The following is an 8197-nucleotide window of genomic DNA, read 5'->3' as shown; positions in this document are numbered from 1 at the left end:
ATAAAATGGTCACTGCTCACAACTCAGCCTAAGAAATAAGATATTACTTTTGCTTTTGAAAGCCTATGTTTTGTGAGTTCCTGTCCAATTGCATCCCTGTTCCTCTGCTCTAAACATACCCACTATCTTGAAATTATGTTAGTTTTTCCTTTGTTTTCTTCATTTTACCATCTGGCCATATATATATTAATCTATATAGAGACTATGTATGTGCATATTTATATAAAATGTATCTCTTTTCTGTTTCATTTTACCTGTTTTTGAGCTTTATGTAAAAGGAATCATAATATATTATCCGATAACCTGATATTTTCACTCACAGTAGATTTTTGAGATCCATTTATGTTGATGCATTTATCTGCAATTCGTGCTTCATTGTTGTGTAATACTCCATTTCAAAGATACATTCCAATTTATTATTGTATTCTATTCTACTGTCGTTGGGCATTTGGATTGATTTGTTGTTGTAAAAAAGTTTCATTAGAACTGTTTTTGTGGCAGTTTCCTCATGTTCATGTTTTTAAGAATTGCTCTAGAATATATATATCTAGAAGTGATGTTGCTGGATATACACAGAGGCACCTGTACCAGGCAATTCCAAATTGTTCTCTTTTTCTTTTCTTTTTTTATTTCAATTTTTAACTTAAAATCTAGTCCCAATCTTTCTAAAGTAATTTTCTAAAGTAGTTTTAACCACTTTATTCTACATCCATAGTGTATGACAAGTATCTACAGATACTTGGACTACAGTCCACATATTACCAATACCTGGCATTTCCAGATTTTTAACTTTTTACTGGTCTGCTTGGATATGACATTTCATGGTAGTTTTAATAGACATTGCCTTGATTGCTACTGACATTGAGGAATTTTTCCCACACCTAGTCTCCATTCATCTTCTGTGAAAAACTATTCATTATATCTTTTTCCCATTTCTATGGGCCATTTGACATTTTCATTTTAATTCATAGGGTTTCAAAATTTATTCTGGACAGTAGCAATCCTTTATCACTCTTTTCCCTTTTGGTTTATGTTTTTGTTTACTTTAAAAATTATTTATTACCTGAAGTGTTAAGCACATTTTCCTATATACTCTGTTAGAGGCTTAAAGTCTTGCTTTCCTCCATGTAAGTTTGTGATTCATCCTGAATTGTTCAAAGATACCACCATGTTTCTTCTTTCCCCATATGGATCATCAGTTGTCCTTGCATAGGTTGATGATAAATTCATCCTTTTGCCACTGATTTGCAATACTAGTTCTCTCTATATCAAATTTCCACCTAGGTGTGTAGATTGGTTCTGGAATCTCTGTCCTGTTCCACTGGTCTATAGGTTTATCTCCATGGATCCCTAAGCTGGCACTGTCAATTATATTTGTAATAAGTCTTGCAATCTGATAGGTCAAGTTCCTCCACTGGTTATTATTCCTTAGGTAAAAATTTCTTCAGACTATTCTTTAGTCATAGAGAAAAACCTTATTCATCTAGAGCTCCATCTCCACCCTGTAACATATTTATAATTATTTTTCGCATTTGTCTTCTAACTAATATAGGGCAAGGGGAGAAGAGAAAAAAGTAGGAGTTACAGACCAAATATGCATTACAACTTACTTTGTAGATGGGCTCCGTGTCAGGGCAGTCCTTCAATGCTTAGCCATGCTATTTAAAACTCCGCCTTAGTCCAGAGTTTCCACTCATGTGGAGATTGAAGGCTCACCAGTAGTGGAAGCTTGGGTCTTCTGAAGCTTCTGACATACATCCCAACCTGGCCATGCGTGTGTCATTCCCTGGTCTACATGGAAGCTGTTCAAATCCCTATCCTATATTTATCTCCTTTCCCATCCTCTGCCTTGCCAGACTTCTCAATCTACCCATCGCCTGTTTCCAGTATTTCCCTTGCCCAAGCCCTGCCCAGTACCTATGCCTTTAAATGCTTTGCAAAAGCTGCCTGGGAAAGCCACCCCAGCCCTGGGAATGCTCCAAATTGGGTGAAACAAAGGGAAGTCTTCACACTGGTCATGGAGGAACCTGCCAGACATGTGGAGACCCCAAAGAACAGCTCTTTGAGATTAAGGTCAGTATTGGTCACTCTGTCACTAGCAAAGGGCATGAGGAGTGTGTATAGTATGGGCTAGTCCTCAAGCTGCAGATCTGAGGGGCACGGGGAGGGGAGTAGAGGCACTTGAAAATGCCACGGCACGCTCTCCCTCCAAAGCAGCAGTCTCTTTCTTCACCAAAATTATCCTCTGGTTGTTAAGTTCTTGATTGGATTTCCGTGTTCTTCAAGAGTTCATTCTGACAGTTTTTGCCAGCTCATTAGTTGCTTTTGAAAAGGGATGGAGCCCGGTAGTTCCTAATTTGCCATTTTTGATGATGTCCCTGCCCCATTAGCCTATTCTTAGCGTCTTTGCTTTTCTGTATCCATTTTAGCAGCAGTTTGTTAAGTTCCATGAAAAATCTGTTTTTTTTTTTCAATTAAACTTTTTATTTTGAGATATTTGTAGATTTAAATGCAGAAATAATACAGAGATCCCATGTATTCTTTATGCTGTTTTCCCCATTGGTAACACCTTGCAAAAATATAGTACAATATCGCAACTGGAATAATTGACATTAGTACAGTCAAGATACATAATCATCTCATCACAAGGGCCGCTCGTGTTGTTTCTTTAGAATCACATTCAACTTCCCTCTCGTCTTTACCCCCTTCTTAACCCCTGCTAACCACTAGTCTGATCTCCATGTCTCTGATTTTGTCATTTTAAAAGTGGTGCATAAATGAAATTATATACTGTATTTCCATTCCTTGTCTTATTCTAAGAATCTCCTGTACAACGCTGAATAGAAGTAGTGGTAGAAAGCAATATTGTCACATTCCTGGTTTTAAAGATAATCTGTGTGACTGTTGTCCTAGGTGCTTCTGTAGATATCTTTTATTGCGTTAAAGAAGATCCCTTCTATTCCTGGTTTGCAAAGAATTTTATTCTAAATGGTGGCTGCATCACAGTGAATGCTTTTGCTGTACCTATTGGGGTGATTTTGACTTTGTCCTCTAGTCTTTTAGTATAATGAAGTAATCGCATAGTTTTCTAGTGTTGAATCAACTTCGAATTTGTGAAATAATCACAACTTGGTAATAGCGTATTATCTTTTTTTGTATATTCCCGGATTTAGTTTGTTGCTACTCTTTTTCATGTGAGGTTGGCTCATGATTTTCTGTTTCAAGCTGACTCCTCATGGTTTTGGTGTAAGAGATATGCTAGTCTCACCAAATATGTTAGATAGTATTTCTTCTCTTTTTCATCTCTAAAAAAGTGGGATAATCTGCTTCTTGACAGCTTGGTAGAATGCATTAGAAGGAGTATTTCAAGGAAATGTTTTCCTTTGTGGGAAATTTTTAACTACTTCTTTAGTTTATTGAGAGGGTTCTAAGGTGATTTCGATTTTTCTGGGTCTTTGTGAGCATATTTGGTTACATGGTTTTCTAGAATATTTTCTGTTTCATGAAATCATTCAAATTTACTGCGGTAAAGTTGATATGATAGTTTCCAATCTTTTTAGTATGTGCTGCATCACTAATGAAGTCTCCCTTTCATTCCTCATGTTGTATATATTGCGTTCTTCTCTCTTTCACTTTCTTGATTGCTTTTGTGAGAGATTTGTTCCTTATTAGTCCCAAATATAGAACTAACCTCCCATTCTATTGATGCTCCTCCATATTATATCTTTAACTTTCATTTAGTTGTTTCTGCTGTTATTTTTTGTTTGTTTGTTTCCTCCTATTCGTTTTATTGTGTTCATGCCTTGGCGTCAGGTTTGCGTGATGTTGTTAAAGCATGACTCATTGAAATTTAGGTTCTAGGTCACCAGCAGATACCTCAGGCTAAAAGTTCATCCAAATCTGAGTGGGAAAAATTAGAGAGGGAGACAAACCACGAGAGACTCCTAACTCTGGGAAATAAGCAAAGGGTTGCAGAAGGGGAGGTGGTGGGGGGATGGGGTAACTGAGGTATGGACAATGAGGAGGGCCCTTGATGGGCTGAGCACTGGGTGTTATACTATATGTTGGCAAATTGAATTTAAATTTTAAAACATGTAAAAAAAAAAAAAAACCCAACCCAAACCCCACAATTCTCTTTGACCTCTTGGATTGTTTTGCGATTGGTTCCTGGGTTGTCCTTTATTGCTACAAAAGCTCATTCAGGCATTACAAAAAGGTGTCTTTCATGTTTTGCCACTTTTTAAGCTATGTTTCCCAAAAGAGTTTTCTAAGAAATTGCTCTGCTTCATAGATCTCAAACACCCTCCATGGCCCCTACTATCTGGAAACTGTCCAAATTCCTTAGCACAGTCTTCCGAGGGGTAACCTGTCTTTCATAGCTTTAACTTCCACCAGGTGACTTTCTTTTCTCATTAGAAACTACTTTTTAATTATTCTAGACTCAGATCCGTGTCATGTATTGGTGCTCATTTCCTAATTTCCCTATCCTTGGAACACTGAAGCAACTCTGTTCTATAATATTACTAACAGGTTGTATTGAGATCTTTACAGCACTGGTCAATGTTTGACAAAGGACTGAATTTACACCCACATCTCGGCTGGAGTTTGATTCCATTGAGGGCAAGGAGTGTGTCTAAGACAGAGTAGACATTCAGTGGAAAGAATGGGTATAATTTTGAACTTCTTAACATGAAATACTTAACATATATTTTCACCCTAGTTCCACCTTTGATGCTCTGCCTATAGAAGTAGTTAACCAATAGAGTAATAAGATCCTATACCGACTAGGATTTTTCTTTTCTACAGATTCAAACACCTGTGGCCCAGCTCTTTAATGGTATTAACCAAATTACACCACGCATTTTGGTTGTACCTTTGGGTTCCGGAGTCTAATTGCTTGTAATGAAACACTGGAGTCATAATTTGATGGTCTGTAGGTTTCTCAGCTGTTTCTCTCTATGAGAAAATATATAATGGGATATTTTACACGTGACTGTCTACATTTTATATGCAACACATCAGTGTTGTGTAAATTTTGTGAACAACTTCTATTATCTTTGAAACCACAGAAGCAACAAACAGTTATAATTATAGTCTGAAGAAGCTATAGTGTTTCAAATATGCCTACAGTAGTGGTATTACAATGAGAATGTTCTGTTTGCCTGCAGCTTTCTCTGTGCTCAGTGACATCACAATTATACTAAATTTTAACAGAAACTTCTGTCCTTAAACAGAAACAGCTTGTTTGAAAATCTACGAGTTTTCTTTCTTCTGAATTCTTTGATTCTTCACTGAATAAAAGTGGGAGAAAGAGTAAATATCGTGGCACAACTCCATTCTTTGTTACTTCCCGGCTGGTTTTTACTATCATGGAGTAATAGGTATTCTACTTGGCTCCACATGGGGAATGAATGCACGTTATTTAAAACTTCTTCTGTGCATCTGCTACTTGTCAACTCGTGATCTTCTGATCCTTGAAGATTTGACAGCCCTGTGATTTGCCGTAATGGAATTACTGAAAAGTTATCAACAAAGACGTTGCGATGTAAGAATGCAAAGTAAGTCCTTAGATGTTTAGAGGGAAATGAACTTCAAAAGCAGAGTAGTGGCCGCAAAGAAATACCTGAATCATCCCGTTCTGGGGGCGGTCCTGCATGTCTTTAATTTGGTCATCTGGGAGAGAGGATGTTTAGGTTGCCCTCACTCTTCCTCTGCTGTGACTTATTTTTTCTTTGGCTTATTCATCAACACCTCAAATGGTGTTGAGTACACCTCACGCTGGGAAAGTCGAATCCAAGGCAACTCTACCTGGAAGTAGAAACGCTGCATCCTCCTTCTGCCCTTTCATGCCATTTCTGCCACTGATTATAGCAGAATCCTGCAACCACTCCTTCAAGTGTTCTAGGCCTTTATTTCTTTATTTATAGGTTTTAAAGGTGGGTGAGCTCAGTGATCCTCAAAGCATGGTCCCTGAGCCAGTCATATTAGCATGACCTGAGAACTCCTTGAGGAAGCAAATTCTCAGGCTTTACCTCAGACCCGGAAATTCAGAAACTTTGAGGGTAGTACCCAGTGGTCTGCCTTTGGAGAAGCTGTTTGATGCACATTAAACTTTGGGTTAGATAAACTTTAAAAAACTTCCAACCTTAAACTTCCATGAATCTCTATAAATTTAAGGGTAATTTAGGCCTAAATTGGATGTTAAGTAGGCATTTTCTTCTGCTTGTAATTAAATTTAAAATTTGGATTCCAAACACAGATTTAGAAGCATATGTAAGAAAAAAAAAAAAAAAGAAGGCTAAAAGTGTTGTCCAAAAAAATGTAATGACTCTGAAAATCTTTTTGAATATAAGCATTTGTAGAATTTGCCTCCCCTTGACACTGCAGAATGAACTTGGTATTTCTGTCATACATGTATCTTGATGAATATTTCCACTGAATGATCATCACTGTCTAATGGCTGTGATTTCAGAAAAATAATTTAAAATTATTCAGATTTATTGTAATTCATTTCTTATATTTATGGAGGATAACCATTAATAATCTGTTCTACATAAGTGCACATATGGCTAAAATTTTTGTTATTGACTATTTGGGCCTTTGGTCTCCTATAGAGGGAAACGTCCTTGTGTTTAACCACTTCTGTGCTTTATTAGCATATGCTTTACCAAGCAGTCTGTCTGGCTCCATTTTTTATTAGTGTTGAAGAGTTTTGGGTAGTGATTTTGATTTTCTAGGATTGGTATAATTTTATTAGCCAAGGCTTTATTCTTTCCAAGGTCACTGAAGGAAAGAGTTGGAGAATCTTTTCTTCCTAGTCTAAATGAGTTAGTAAATATAAATATGCAACACAGAAAGTAGAAAATCAGTATTTAAAGAAAAATGCAATATTATAGTAAATCTAGAAAGTCAAATAAGAACTGGAAGAAGAGAGTGGGCAAACTATTTTTTATTTTACATTGATGAACTGCGTAGAATCCGAAGACTTGGTCACAATAAAGACTGGCTATATCTCTGCTTAAAGGGAATACAAAGTCAACCCAATGATTTAAAGAGATGAGTAGGGACACCTGATGGCTCAGCAGTTGAGCATCTGCCTTTGGCTCAGGGCGTGATCCAGGAGTTCTAGGATTGAGTCCCACATCGGGCTTCCTGCATGGAGCCTGCTTCTTCTGCCTATGTCTCCGCCTCTCTCTCTCTCTGTCTTTCATGAATAAATAAATAAAATCTTAAAAAAAAATAGAGATCAGTAGATATCACATTTCAGGTGGTTATTTTCATGGCCTATTTCTAGAAACCTGTGAAAAATTATCTATAACATTAATCAGCTTTGTTTTTTTCTTTGCCACTGGACATAACCCAAAGAAGCAAACTAAAAGCATTAAAAAATAAATTTCTATTACAAAAGCAAGTAAAGTGCACAGATACTTTGAAAATGATTCATTTAACACATATTTGTTGAACACCTACTATGTTTTGGCACTGTGCTTAAAAGTGGGGCTAGACCAATGAATAAGAGATTTATGTGCCTTGTCTATCAGAGATTAGGATGTAGTGAGGGATGCCAACATTAAAAAGTGATTATGCAAATTGTAATTAAAAACACAGTCCAATGAATATTATGAAATAGATATATAGACAGCAATGATAATATATAATACAAACATAGCCTAGTCTGGGGATCAGAAAAGACTTTAATACATGTTATAATGATGGTCACTCTGCTATTTGGGGAGTGGAAAGTTAGGGGCAAGAATAAGGTAAAAAAACAGTTAGGTGACCATTGTAGTAATCTAGGTATGTTTCCTGCTATTGCGGAATTTGTGTTGTGATGTAAAGGTTGTGCAGAAAATACAAAAAATGAATAACAAAAACTTGTATAACTGTTGTCTGATTTCCTGTCATTACATAACAAAGCATATCAAAATTTAGGGGTTAAAGACACCAATTTACTATATAAGATGTCATAGTTCTATGAGTTAGTGGTGCTTAGCTGGTGATTCTTTTTGTTTTTTTTTTTTAAGATTTTATTTATTTATTCATGGGAGACACAGAGAGAGACAGAGAGAGAGGCAGAGACATAGGCAGAGGGAGAAGCAGGCTCCATGCAGGGAGCCTGATGTGGGACTTGATCCTGGGACTCCAGGATGAGGCCCTGGGCTGAAGGCGGTGCTAAACTGCTGAGCCACTTGGGCTG

General features: G+C 36.9%; 1 long non-coding RNA gene across 4 annotated transcripts in view; it reads left to right on the top strand.

Annotated features, from left to right (window-relative positions):
• Positions 1–1708: 1708 nt before the first annotated feature.
• The window catches only part of LOC144291801 (uncharacterized), a 129955-nt gene continuing 123466 nt past the window's right edge, over positions 1709–8197 (top strand). For 3 of the 4 annotated variants that reach the window (XR_013359340.1, XR_013359336.1, XR_013359339.1), the window contains exon 1: positions 1709–2073. This is a non-coding gene — a long non-coding RNA (uncharacterized LOC144291801). Of the gene's footprint in view, positions 2074–5243; positions 5559–8197 lie in introns of those variants that run through there. The other variant, XR_013359337.1, reaches the window with a different exon arrangement.

The sequence above is a fragment of the Canis aureus genome, chromosome 20 (genome assembly GCF_053574225.1).
Source record: "Canis aureus isolate CA01 chromosome 20, VMU_Caureus_v.1.0, whole genome shotgun sequence".
NCBI lineage: Eukaryota > Metazoa > Chordata > Mammalia > Carnivora > Canidae > Canis > Canis aureus.
Note: the sequence above shows the minus strand (reverse complement) of the source record. Positions and strands in the feature narration are given on the sequence as shown.